General features: G+C 40.0%; 1 protein-coding gene across 1 annotated transcript in view; it reads left to right on the forward strand.

The window, feature by feature from the left end:
• Positions 1-5,251: 5,251 nt before the first annotated feature.
• LOC309355513 (olfactory receptor 10A2-like) overlaps positions 5,252-13,687 on the forward strand; it is a gene marked incomplete at its 3' end in the record, with an annotated part of 49,601 nt that continues 41,165 nt past the window's right edge. Inside the window, exon 1 of the mRNA XM_081886451.1 lies at positions 5,252-5,490. The remainder of the gene's footprint in view (positions 5,491-13,687) is intronic.

Consider the following 13,687-nt stretch of genomic DNA (forward strand, 5'->3'; position numbering starts at 1 on the left):
ATATTCCTGAAATGTGGGCGATTTCAAGGGGTCAAAAATAATGTATGTACCATGCTATATTAGAAGCAAAAAAACTTGTTATGATGAATTGGAAGAGCCGCAAAAAGATTCAGTTGAGCACATGGATTGATAATATGGACAGATTTGCTACCAATGAACGAATTCCATGTCGACACAAAATAAGAACGGATAAAAATGAAGAAATCTGGAATAAAATTTAAGTGGATAGTGGTGAGAAGTAGAGGAAGGAGAGAGAGGTGGGAAAATATTGTTAAAAAGGTGTAGTCATAGGTATATCAGTATATTCAAATCTGAATTGCCAAAATGTGTTATTATTGTTATTATAGTTTTTGTTATATGCATCTTTTGCGGTTGATTGTATAAAAAAATGATTAGATAATTATTATTATTTTAAAAAAACAGAGAGTTGCATATTGTGTCACACGTATATTCTGTTCTTTCTAAAGCTGTTATTTTCTAAAGTGGTAATCCTATAGCAAGATTCTTGGCTGAGGTGGCTGAGTTGAAGCTGGCTGAGGGTCACTGAACTGAAGCTGGAAAAATGGTTGTTCCAGAGGAATGGGAGGGCAGGACCACAGTGGGGGTGAGTTACAATATTTCACTAACACACATTACCTGGCAAGCCAGCATACAAAAATATGTTAAAATAAAATATGTTCCCTCTACCAGGCCAGAGGCAGAATTGATGCAGCTCAACCGGTTCGCTTGTACTGCACATGGAGCCACAGGGTGTGCCACAACTGTGAAGTATGAAGGTGAGAGCTAGAGGGCACCCATGAAATCTGAGACCCCAAAATCCACCACTGGCCAGGTTTAGGCCAAAGAGCAGCAGCAGCTCTGCTGCTGAATGTGGCTTGGATGTGGTATATCTTTACCTCAGCTTAATTCACACAGGCTTGCTTTAATGCAGTTTATTGTACGTATGAATGTTCCCCATTTCCCCCCGTTATTGTTCTTCATTACTATACATTACTATATATTATGTGCTTACACACATACAAGAGTGGGGAAAAGCAACAATATCAATACACCATCATTTTATGTGTATGCCTTTCTACAGTTGAAACCATGCTCAAGGCAGCTTACAACATAGAATCTTAGAAGATTAGGAAGGAACCTCATGTGTATTCTACCCTACAGGCATATCTGGTTGGCTTCAAACCACCAGCATTCTGATTAAAAGCCTGAAAACACTCGCCCATTGTACTACCTTAGGCACAAGACATGACAATATTTATATAAGCGCAAACATGAGAAAATCATAATGAACAAATAAAACACATCGAAAATAAAACAGCCAAACTGAAATAATTTCCACAAAAATCAGAATAGTCTGAGTGACTAACTTCAGCAGCTTTTGTAGCTTGATGGGTAAAAGGCCTGCATGGAAGCGAGCAGATCATCCAGGACTCACAAGCAAGATGGTCTCCAGGCAATGACATAATTAATTCCTATATTGAGTAATTACAAACATACCCAGTGAGATATATTAATGTTTGATAGCTGAGGAGAGGCATGCTCCTTGCTCTATACATGGTCCTGAAGCTCAGCTGTTTAGATCCTTTATTTGGTTGGAATAGTAGCTTGGTTTGTGAAGCAGAATTCAATATAACTTAACTGGGTACTGCTGTCCATCACTCTTCAACAGCATAAGAGTCCTGCTTTGGAAGACAATATGGTGATGGAGAGAGATACAAATGAAAAGAAGATGGACATGCACTTAAGTCAAGAAAACTATGCTTCAAAAGTCCAAAGCCCCAGTACATATTCAGTGGCTATTTGTATATGGGGAGGTGGGATACAAAATTCCTATAATTAATTAACTGATTCTCCTATTGAAAAAACAAACATGTCATTGTCTGAAGGCTGAAAACTTAAGATTCCTGTGGACCTTCCACAAGCTCTCCCTAGTCTAGTGTGTTCAGAGTTTCAGTTTTAGAATCAGGATTGCAAAGAACTAAAGTTCAATCTCTTTATTTTCTGCTGCTGAATGTAATATAGACAGAGACATAGTAGGGAGGAGAAATGATTCCTTATACAAACATTTTAGGTACTTCTTCCCAATCAGGATGTCTGTTCAAGGTAATTGGAGACAGAGAAACGGAACTCTGAAAAACGATGGCTCCATAGGTGAAATCTCCACGTTGAAAAAACCTGGGATGAATCGGTCTGGAATGCCACTTTCTACACTGAACATCTTGAGCCTTGCATGCTATGTGAGGCAGCAGCAGCAGCAACACAATTACTAGTATCACCATTTTCAATGCAAATCCACCTTCAGCAGATTTTTTTATATCTAGAAAATTAATAATGTCACCATTCTGTGTACAAATTTAACTTCAGCACAAAGATCCCTCTATTTGTATCTACCGCTGTATTTTTAGAATCTCCATGATAGCAGCAGCCTGACTTTAATGAATAATTTGCAACTCTACCCAAGCCCAACAACCAAAAAACGTGAATTGATAGAAACCAGTCTAACATAGGTTTGTTCTCTATTCCCTAGTCCTTGGTAATTGCAGGTACTCTATTTTGTATCCTCTGAGCATTTCTTGAAAAATACCTAATTGTTATATCTTAAGAGAAATAATACCTGCATGTGATTTGGATAATAAGGGCCAAAAGCAAGAGCAATAATTAAAGGGGCTTGTCTAAAGCCTGGCAGAAGATTCATTCTAGGAATGCAATTTCTCCATTTCTGCCATTCTAGGAAAGTAAACATATTTTTGGCACAAGCACCTTTCAGTGTATATCCACTAAGTTTAAAGTTAATAGGTTCGAAATGTGAAATGGGACTGCTATGATCAAGCACTGACTCACAAATATGCAGCCCATTATCAAATATGAAAGTCAATGAGTAGACATTGGAAATATTCCTATAGACCATTGACTTGATTCATCTTCTGTGTCCCCTTCAGATATATTTGCAGATCTCGAATTGACGTTTACTCTAAACAATTTTTTAAAAATCCCTTTTAAGAGAGGGATGTTAAGAAATAGACAAACGTTTGGCAAAAGGGGAAATACAAGGACATTCTATGGGAAGGAGACGATGGCAAAGGAGGAACAGCTCAACTCCTACTTGGTCTCCATCTTTTTCTGACTTGGGTTTGGAAGCAAAAGTCTTTGAAATGATGAAAGGAAAATAAATGTTAAGAAGTGATAGGGGAGCACATAGCCACTTAATGAAAGGTTAATTTTGAACAGATAGGACCATTTCAATTTACCAAATGCCTTTGTAGCATAAAGTGACACCAGTGACATTTAAATATCCTTTGGTTTAGTGTGTCTCCAATTGCGTTGCGCTGCCACTTTTATAGGCCCCAAGAATTACACTGCTCACCCTAATTGGCTAAAACAGCCTGGCGCATTCCCAGGGCCTAACAGTTAAGGTTTGGGCCACACCTATCAACAAACCACCGTGGTTGGGTTGATTCTCTGTACTTTTTGATTCTCTGTACTTTTGTCCTTTTACTGTATTTATTTTTTCCAATTTCAACTATAAAATGGTGATTTTCTTGAGTAAAAATGAGAGTACCCCTAAACATTTTAAAGAGAAAAGGTACCACCCGTCCCTGATAAAACCATTGATATTGGGAGTCTTTCTTACCTTTTAGGCTCTATTAACTTCTTCTGCTTTTTCAAGGGAAATGGATATTTAGAAATATTCAATATGATTTTATTCTAGGTTTTTATTCTAGGTTGTTCTCATTGTACGCAAATGAAGGAGACTCCCCTTAAAAGAAAATTAAGCTCATTTGCTATCATTCAACATAACATACTTAACAGTGTTGCTGAGAAGATAACATGGAGAGAAAAATCAATGAATTATGAACAGTCACAATTATGTCATTTTAAGATGTTCTTTGTACAATGAAATATAATCCTTACTTATGCTTAAGTCAGAAAAGGTTTGAACGAATTATAAATAAAAAAGAATTATTATTATTATTAGCAGGAGCAGCAGGAGCAGCTTTTGAGGATTATAGTCTTCTTCAGTGTTTTCCTCTCCTAATTAACTGCTCCCTTTTGTTCAGCCCAGGCCTCAACAAGATAATGTAGCATTTGGGGAAGAAGATACAAGTCAGCAACCCAGCACTGGAGGCTAAGATGGAGAAGATCTCCACAGCCACCATGTATTTCCCTTTGGTGCTCAAATAAGTTGGAACAAAGGACAACCAAACACTGCAAAACACCAACATGCTGAAAGTGATGAACTTGGCTTCATTGAAACTGTCAGGCAAGTTCCGGGCAAAGAAAGCTACAGTGAAGCTGGCCATGGCTAGCAAGCCCATGTAGCTCAGGACACAGTAAAACAGGATTGGGGATGACTCGTTACATTGCAGTACAATCTCCTCAGTCATTGACTGGGTGTCAGTATCTGGAAATGGAGGAGAAGTGGAAAGCCACACCAGGCAGATGCCCACTTGGAGAATGGAGCAAGAAAGGACAATGCAGGTGGCCAGGCTTTTTCCCACCCACTTCTTCATCCTGGATCCAGGCTGTGTGGCCTTGAAAACAAGAACCACAGTGATGGTTTTGGCCAGCACAGAAGACACAGCCATGGTGAACACAAGGCCAAAGGCAGTTTGGCGCAGAAAACATGTCACTTTGTCAGGTCTGCCAATAAACAGAAGTGCAGAAAGGAAGCAGAGTAGGAGGGAGATGAGGAGAGTGTAGGTCAGGTCCCTGTTGTTGGCTTTAACTATGGGAGTCTCATGGTGCTTCAAAAATACTCTTAGCATCAAAACTGTGATAATGGAAAATGAGACAGCAGAAACTGTTAAACTGACACCCAAAGGTTCTTCATAAGATAAGAAGGTGATAGTCTTGGGAATACATGCATTCTGGCCCTTGTTTGCATATTGATCATCTGGACATTTGGAACACACGGGCATATCTGAAATGGAAAACATAAAAAATACCAGGTTAGAATTATTTTTAACCTTTTGCTTCTGACGTGACAGAAATACAGTCATGAATAAGTAACACAAACTAGCTATAGCTGTTACTCTCAGTCAGCTACATTGCCGGTGGCACTGTGGTCTAAACCAACGAGCCACTTTTAATCTGCAGAACTGGGTGAGCTCCCCATTGCTAACTCCTGCCAACCTAGCAGTTCCAAACCATGCCAGCATGAGTAAAAAATAAAAGGTAAATGTGAGAGATGTGTTTGCTGCCAACCTAGTTGGAGATAAAATTCCAGGCACTGAGTCACTTCTGTCCGGTAGATTAATTGCTGCAAATTCCAAGCCAACACAGGACCTCAAACAAACGCGTCTGTGTTGCTTACTCAGTTGACGCTTCTGAATCTTTGTGACAATTTCTTGACCAGCATGCCCAGCAAGACAGGGCATGCCTCTTATTTCCTCTCTTCTGAATATAGCTAGTTGCAGGGACAGACTGGCCCCTCCCTAATTCAGTATCCGATTCAGAAGACAGACTGGAAAAGGGTTCTTTAGGCTCTCGGTAAGTGCTTCCATGCCCCCCCCCCTTCTCTGGCTACTTCCCTTTCCCTGACAGTAAAGCACTCACGGATGGTTAAGTCTAGTCTAAGGTGACTATCAGGTTGCTGTGCTCATCTCGCTTTCTGGCTGAGGGAGCCAGTGTTTGTCTACAGACAGATTTCCAGGTCATATGGCTAGCATCACTAAACCACTTCTGGAGCAATGGAACACTGTGACAGAAGCAACAGCGCACAGAAACGCTGTTTACCTTCCAACTGCAGCAGTACCTATTTTTCTACTTGTACTGGCGTGCTTTGACTTGCTAGGTTGGCAGGAGCAGGGAGGGAGCAATGGGAACTCACCCCATCGTGGGCATTTGAACCACCAACCTTCCAATCGGCAAGCCCAAGAGGCTCAGTGGTTTAGACAACAGCGCCACGCACGTCTAATACGATAAATGGGTAACGCTGTAGCAGGAAGGTAAATGGTGTTTCTATGCTCTCTGGCCTCCATCACAGTGTCCCGTTGCACCAAAAGCAGTTTAGTCATTCTAGCCACATGACCAAGAAAACTGTCTGTGGACAAGCACCAGTTTCCTCATCCTGTAAGCAGAGATGAGCACCGCACCCTATAGTCGAATTTGAGTGGACTTAACTGTTCTGCAGTCCTTTAACTTTACAGTAGGAGTCCTTTACATTTACTTTTTTAGTACAATATGCAATAACTGAAAAATGAAATGAAATGAAATCCTTGCTTGTGTATTCACTCATGTATTCCATTCTATTTTTATGGTGGGAAATATGGTGTTCCATTCAATGGCTAAAAAATCAAGGGCTCATTAAAACATAGGAAGAACAAGGTGATTTGACAGAACATTAAACTGGATTATATGTTCATATTTCTCCCCATAATGTATTGTATTATGTATTTCTTGTATGGACATTAGAGCATTGTATTTCCAGGCTATCACATAGTTGCCACAAATGTTATGGGTGCCTCAACGCGGTAGGAGAAAACAAAATTCATATTTATTAGTAATACTGCATTGTGTGAAGCAAATGTTGATTGTTCTTATTTTACAAAAACAAACTCTCATGTTTTTAGGGATCAGTAGGGAAAACAAACAAGGAACTGGAACTATAGCCACTTCACAGAAGTTCAAAAACCTCACTGTAGATGTTCAGCTTGTACACACGTGGAACTACATTGAAGGCAGAAATGTAAATTAAGGTTGAGACAAGGAATAGTCCATAATGTGCTAAAGGAAAGCCTTATAGATTAGGCCAGTTGCCCTTCTTGTCCATGATCTGGTTCTCACAGTGACCAGCCTGATGCCTGTAGGAAACCCATAAGCAGGACCCAAAGAGAAGACTAGTCTACCGCCCACTGTGGTTTCCAGCAAATGGTATTAGGAAGCATTCCTGCTGCTGACCATGGAGGCATATCCATCATGGCTAGTAGCCACTGATGGCCATCTCCTCCTTTAATTTGTCCAGTGCTCTTAAAGCAATTAAAGTTGCAGGAAATCTCTGTCTCCTATGGCAGCAAGTTCCATCATTTAGCTATGCACTGTGCATAGAACTGCCTTTTTTTAACTGTACTGAATTTGCTAATATTCAGCTTAATTAGATGTCCACAAGCTCAAGTCCACAAACTTTTATTGAACTTTTTTTTTAATATGACAAGGAAAGAATAGGCAGAATGGCCTCATTCTGTTGCTGAACTGACAGGTCTGCTTCACTTTCCTTGACATTTTTTTCAGTTGGTGCTGAGACACATCATCAGCCAGGGCTCCCTCTAGCTCAAAGAGTGTGCTGCTGTGATAGATGGCGCTTGATGCAAAGGTTTACATTTTCATATGTTCATATATACTACAAAATTTCATTTGAAACATGGAAGGCACATAGCATTCCATAGCTGGACACATAAAATGGCATTGCCCACATAGTACTCATTAACTGCATTCACATAATGTGCCCATTATTCTTCCTTATATTTGGCTGTGAAGTATAGATATTTTTCTTGCATCTGTATGCTGAAACTCTCACCTTCATGATCAGATATCCACCCTTTGGGGCATACAATGCAATCATAGCAGCAGAAGGACTCCCCCTCCTTGCTTTTCTTCCTATAACCAGCTGGGCACTTGGGATTACACAAAGCAACAGGCTGTGTCTATCAACAAATGAAAGGGGGAGATGTTAATTATCAGGCGAATCATCTTGGAATCATGAAGGTTCAGGAAAGAATATGCTAAACAGTAGTCTAGCTTCCTAAACAACATTTTTAATTGTTTACCTGTGGAATAAGTCCTGAAGGCCCAGTCTAACAAGTGCAGATGGCACTTGTCTAAGCTGACACTTACAATACCATAATACCCCTTGTTGATGGCTCAATTGAAGCAACAGGGAGCCTCACACCCTTCACCAGCTTGTGTAACTTCCATTTATGGACTGCATACACACAGCTGGAGACTACCATACACTTGCATGGTAGCTGTTTCTGCTCTTCCTGCTTCAATTCTCTTGTGGTTCTGGGAGACAGTGATGCAGGAGAGGGGAGGGAAGCACCTGGCTCTTCACTTCACTGACCTGCTTCTTCCCCCATTTCCTTGAATCCTTCACCCTCCAACTCTGCAGCTTCAGCTGCCTCATGCTTCCTTGCTGCCCATCCTTCCCAATCAGACTCCAGCCCCACTTCCCCCACTGCACATTCACCAGTGTCCTGAAACTCCCTGACACCAGCATAATATTGACATTTTTGCAAAGTAATTTCTGTCAATATAAACATTTTGAAGCACACACTATGGCCTCTTACTCACTGGGATAAGTCTGCATAGTACTGCTTTTCATTTTTGTTTGAATGAAAGCAACATTTTCATATAATGGGGAACCCTCCATGAAATCTCTCCTCAGAAGGTTGGGGTGGTTGGAGAATGAGCATAGGCAAGGACAAAATTGTGCAGAGGGTTGGGCTTTGAACAAAAGACTCACCCTCATTGAGAACTGGGACACTTTCCCAAATATCTGCATTGAGGTCCTACCTGATTAAACCAGCTGTGCCAAACTATGGCATCCTCGTTGATGCTCAGGAGTTCGTCAGGAGGAGCTTGGGGATCCATCCTTCCAACTTTCACTTTATTGAAAGATTGGTTTGGATATGTGACCAAATTGATAATGTCATACTTTTGAATGAGCTCCCCATTCTGGTCAAAGGAAACCTTCTCCTTAACACTGTTGTTAAATGACACAGCTTTCAAAAAATGGTAGAGCTGGAACCAAAACAGAAAAAGGAGCTATTTAAGAAAATGGTCCAGCCAGACCAAAAAACACACAACCGCCCCCCCCCTTTGCATGAAGGCCACTGTGGTGGACAATGCCCTCTTGATGGAGATAATGTTAATAAAGCAAGATCTAGGTCAGACATTTATTATTTATGGCCAAAAGCTTCTGAAAATAATCAAACAGGCCTAAATGTATATAGTGTGTGTGTGTGTGTGTAGTATTATAAAGTATATAATGTACTCAAACAGGGCATCATGTCTGTGTACAGCTCGATTTGAAACCGTGGTAGAGCAGGGAGAGGGATGTTTGTTTTAAAAAATGATCAGAAAATAAATGAAAACTGAAGAAACGATAAAAAATTAAAAGTGTCCTTAATACTCTCATAGATAAGTCACCTCATATCCATATTTTATATTTCCCTTTCTCCATTACTCTTTCACACATACTATGTGTACACTTTTCTCACTGTCTCTCTCTTTCTCTGCTTAATGGCTTAATGAATATTGAATATGAATATTGAGCAATCACACGAACAAAGATATCATAAACATTAAGAAACTTTATGAAAAGTTGCCCAACCTTGTACCTCTTAACTATAGGGAATGAAGGCAACAAAGAAGCAGAAGGTTGCACAGGACCAATCTAAAAAGTGTCTCCATCAGATGAATCACTGCTGGTTCTAACTTGACCTGGAGATGTAATATTGCTGTTCTTGGACTTGGAGGACTACAGTGCCAAAGGTTTGGACAGATCAGGGCTCCCCCTCTCCATCATAGTATAAAGCTAAGGGACATAGCTGGGTCTCCTTAATTAAAGCAGCATCTCACAATGTGGGTAAGACCAACAATTCAGATGAAGCTGATGCTACTATATAGGACTTATTCTCCTTATGTTTCTTGCTAATGCAACGTTAGAGCTCTGCCTGGCTCTGAAAACACACACCATGTACATTTCTCAAACATACCACTCTTTCTCATATACTGTACCCTTTTACATTTCCCTCTCTTCATTTCTCTTTCACACACCACACTTCCACCTAACTGTCTGTCTCTGCCCAAATGAATTCCATCCAATGCACATGAACATGCTCACACCAACACACACACAAAGACCATTCAAACAACACCACAAAGAGCATTCAAGCAAGCAGTCAGAAAAGTTGCTGAATGGATGAAAACATGCTGGCCAACAGTTCCAAATATGATATGTAAAAAATAGCTGTGTGGATGGAATGGTTCCCATCATTCCCCCTTCCCGAAAATATGGGAGGAAACTCTCTACACAGAGCAAAGCTTGTTCCCATCAACATCACCTCATGAGAAGTGGGCAACAAAGAAACAAAGAGACTGGGTGCTTATGTCAGCAAAGAGGGAATCCTTGAAACTAAGACAGAAAACAAAAACACACACCATGTACATCTCTCAAACATACCACTCTTTCTCATGTGCCCTTTCACATATCCCTCTCTTCATTTCTCTTTTACAAACCAATTTGCATTCAGATGTACAGTTAAATGTTACTGGAATTGATAATAAAAGTAGAACAACCAGCCCCTGATTCAAGTTTGGACTCTTGTCACCTGCCATGGCTCATGATTGTGAAGGCTCCATCTTTCTCTCTTCATCCCTGCTTTGCTTCTGGATCTGGATGATATCATGGCATGTAAGGCATGAGCCACAATATAGACACTATTGTAAAAGCTATAGCTGTGGCCTGTTACACTCCTTGGGAAGACGTGCTCAGGAAGGCTCTCTAGTTTCTCCTCTCCAGTGCAGGGAGAAGAATAAGCTCTTCCAGAGTAATTACCCAATACAAAAGGGTCTAGAACAATATCCTGGGATATACAGCGAAATTGATCTGTCCAGAAATCTTTAATAAATGTATCTCCTTTAGCGTTAGAAGGGTTTCTGTTCTCAATAAAGTTTTGGAATCCTTGAAGTTCATTAGACTGAAGTGCAAATGATAAAGCACCAGAGAAATCTTGTATATCAAAGATACGATTGAAGAGGTAGGTTTTCAACTCCATCCCGATTGTCAGAATGAAGACTTTTCCTTTTGGATTTGGCATTTTGGGGTTGATTCTTTGTTGTAGAAGACATCTCAAAAACATCATTTTTGTAACCTCTCCATGGAAGACAAGGACATTGGCTTTGCTGTTTATGATTTTATTAGACAAAAACATAGCACTTCGGTCAAAATTTCCTTTCTCAATATCATATTCAAAACTGGTGAATGAGTCAAGGAATGCAAAACAAATGCTATGATTGGAAAATTCTGGAACCATCTTCTGTATGAACCATTGTAAAGTCATTCCATCTGTAGCAAATAATCCAATCCATCTCCAATGGAAACAGTCAAGTAATTTGAGAATCCCCTTGAACTGATCAAGTCTCTTTGGGACCATTTTGTAGAAAGAAGGGAGGTCAGTGTTCTCCAGTATGACCGAAGCAGAATCATATATGAGCTAAACATATTTTGAGGGTGTGGAAATATTTTAGTTTAGTTTAGTTTACATTGGTGGTGCTTCTATGTTTGGGGGCGGGGTGGAACTGCAAACACATTTGTACAGTGCTGTGTTTCTTAATAAAACATCATGTATATATCTCAATCATTGTTCGTACTTTGTACTTTTTTTTGAAGATTTTCAAGGTCTCACTAAATTTTACATCAAACATAATTTTAAATCTTACATGTTATCCAGAAAATCTCAAATCACACCACTGTCTTATTAATTGAAATCACATTAGAAGCAACCTTGCAAATTAAGTTGGATTGAGATAATTGTGATTCTGATGAAAAACATGGTGAAATATAAAAATATATTTTAAAAAACTAATTTGTGATGGATCCAAAACCACTTCTAAAATGGAAAGCAGTATTTAAATTGTATATATTTCTTCTGTTTCCATACACACATAAACTCTTACCTGAGGAATCTTGTAGATAGCAAAAATTTGTGGTATGGGAAAGTAGGAATTAGTAACATCCGCAGTGATTGTCAATAAATGTTCATGGATACCACACATAAAGTTGGGGAGAAGTCTGTCCTTTGGTGAAATAAATTGCATTGCAGCAGGAAAGGTCCACCTAGCTTGCAAAGTGTTATCATATATATTGAATCCCAGTGAAATATTGGGTAAAATCTGGGGATTTTCATTAACCTCCTTTACCGCAAAAGCCAAAGCCAAAAGATGCTGATAGTTCTCTGTCACTCCACTACAAAGAGAGTTGCATATTGTGTCACAAGTATATTCTGCTCTTTTTGAAGCTGTTATTTTCTAAAATAGCAATCCTTTTGCAAGATCCCCTTGGATGAGCATCTTAGAATACAGATCTGTGAGTCAGAGGGCTGCTTCCAGTCTCAGCTGGCTCATCCTAGCTGAGCCTTGGCTGAGGTGGCTGAGTCGAAGCTGGCTGAGCTGAGGGTTGCTGAGCTGAAGCTGAAGAAATCGTCATTCTAGAGGTATGAGGGCAGAATCAAAGTGGGGGCTAGTTAGGATAGTCCACTAAATTACATTACCTGGCAAGCCTAGAGGCAGGTTTGGGGCATCTCAACAGGTTCAGTTGTACTGCACATGGAGCCGGAGTGTGTGCTGCAGCAATGAAGTAGAATGGAAGGTGAGAGGCTGAGGGTGCCCATGAAATCAGAGACCCCAAAATCCACCTCAGACCAGGCTTAGTCCAAGAAGCAGCAGCAGCTCTGCTGCTGAACGTAGCTTGGATGTGGTGTATCTTTACCTCAGCTTAATTCACACTGCCCTGCTCTCATCCAGTTTATTGTGCATATGAGTGGTCCCCCCCCAAAAAAATTAGTTATTTTGCTTCATTACTATATATTGTGTTCTTACACAAGAGTAAGGCAAAGCTACCATATCAATATCACCACCATCATTTTATGTGTATGCCTTTCCCTAGTTAAAATCATGCTCAAGGCAGCTTACAGTACAGAATCCTACAGAAACCTCATGTGTAATCTACTCCACAGGCATCTCTGGGTGGGCTCAAAGCACCAGCATTCTGGTTAAGTCATGATGAACAAATAAAATACATCAAAAATTACCAAACTGAAATAATTTCCAAATAAATCAGACAAAAATCTGATTCATAAGCAGATCGAAAGATGAAAATTCAAAATAAAGCTCAGCTGTTTAGACCCTTTATTTGGTGGGAATAATAGCTTGGTTTGTGAAGCAGAATTCAATATCATAACTTAAATGGGTACTGCTGTCCATCACTCTTCCACAGCATGAGACTCCTGCTTTGGAAGACAGCATGGTGATGGAGAGAGATAAAAATGGAAAGGGGATGGAAATGCTATAAAAGTCAGGTGACATTTCCAAAGCCCCAGTACATATTCAGTGGCTATTTGTATGTGGGGAGGTGGAAAATAAAATGCCTTTAATTTATTAATTGATTTTCCTATTGCACAAAGTAGCATGTCATTGTCTGGAGGCTGAAAACTTAAGATTCCTGTGGACATTCCACTACCTCTCCCTAGTCTGTTCAAAGTTTCTCTTTTAAAATCAGGGTTGCAAAGAACCAAAGCTCAGTCTCTTTATTTTCTGCTGCAGAATGTTGTAACATAACAGAGACAAAGTAGGAAGGAGAAATGATTCCTTATACAAACACTTTAGGTACTTGTTCCCAATCAGGATGTCTGTTCAAGGTAATTGGAGACAGAGAAACGGCACTCTGGAAATCGATGGCTCCATAGGTGAAATCTCCACGTTGATAAAACCTGGGATGAATCGGTCTGGAACGCCACTTTCTACACTGAACATCTTGAGCCTTGCATGCTATGTGAGGTAGCAGCAGCAACAACACAATTATGAATATCAGCATTATCAATGCAAATCTAAATTCAGTTGATCTATTTATATCTCCAAAATTACTAATGCCACCATTCTGTGTGCAAATCTAACTTCAGCACAGGCT

This window comes from Podarcis melisellensis (genome assembly GCF_964234715.1).
Source record: "Podarcis melisellensis genome assembly, chromosome: 13".
In the NCBI taxonomy this organism is placed as follows: domain Eukaryota; kingdom Metazoa; phylum Chordata; class Lepidosauria; order Squamata; family Lacertidae; genus Podarcis; species Podarcis melisellensis.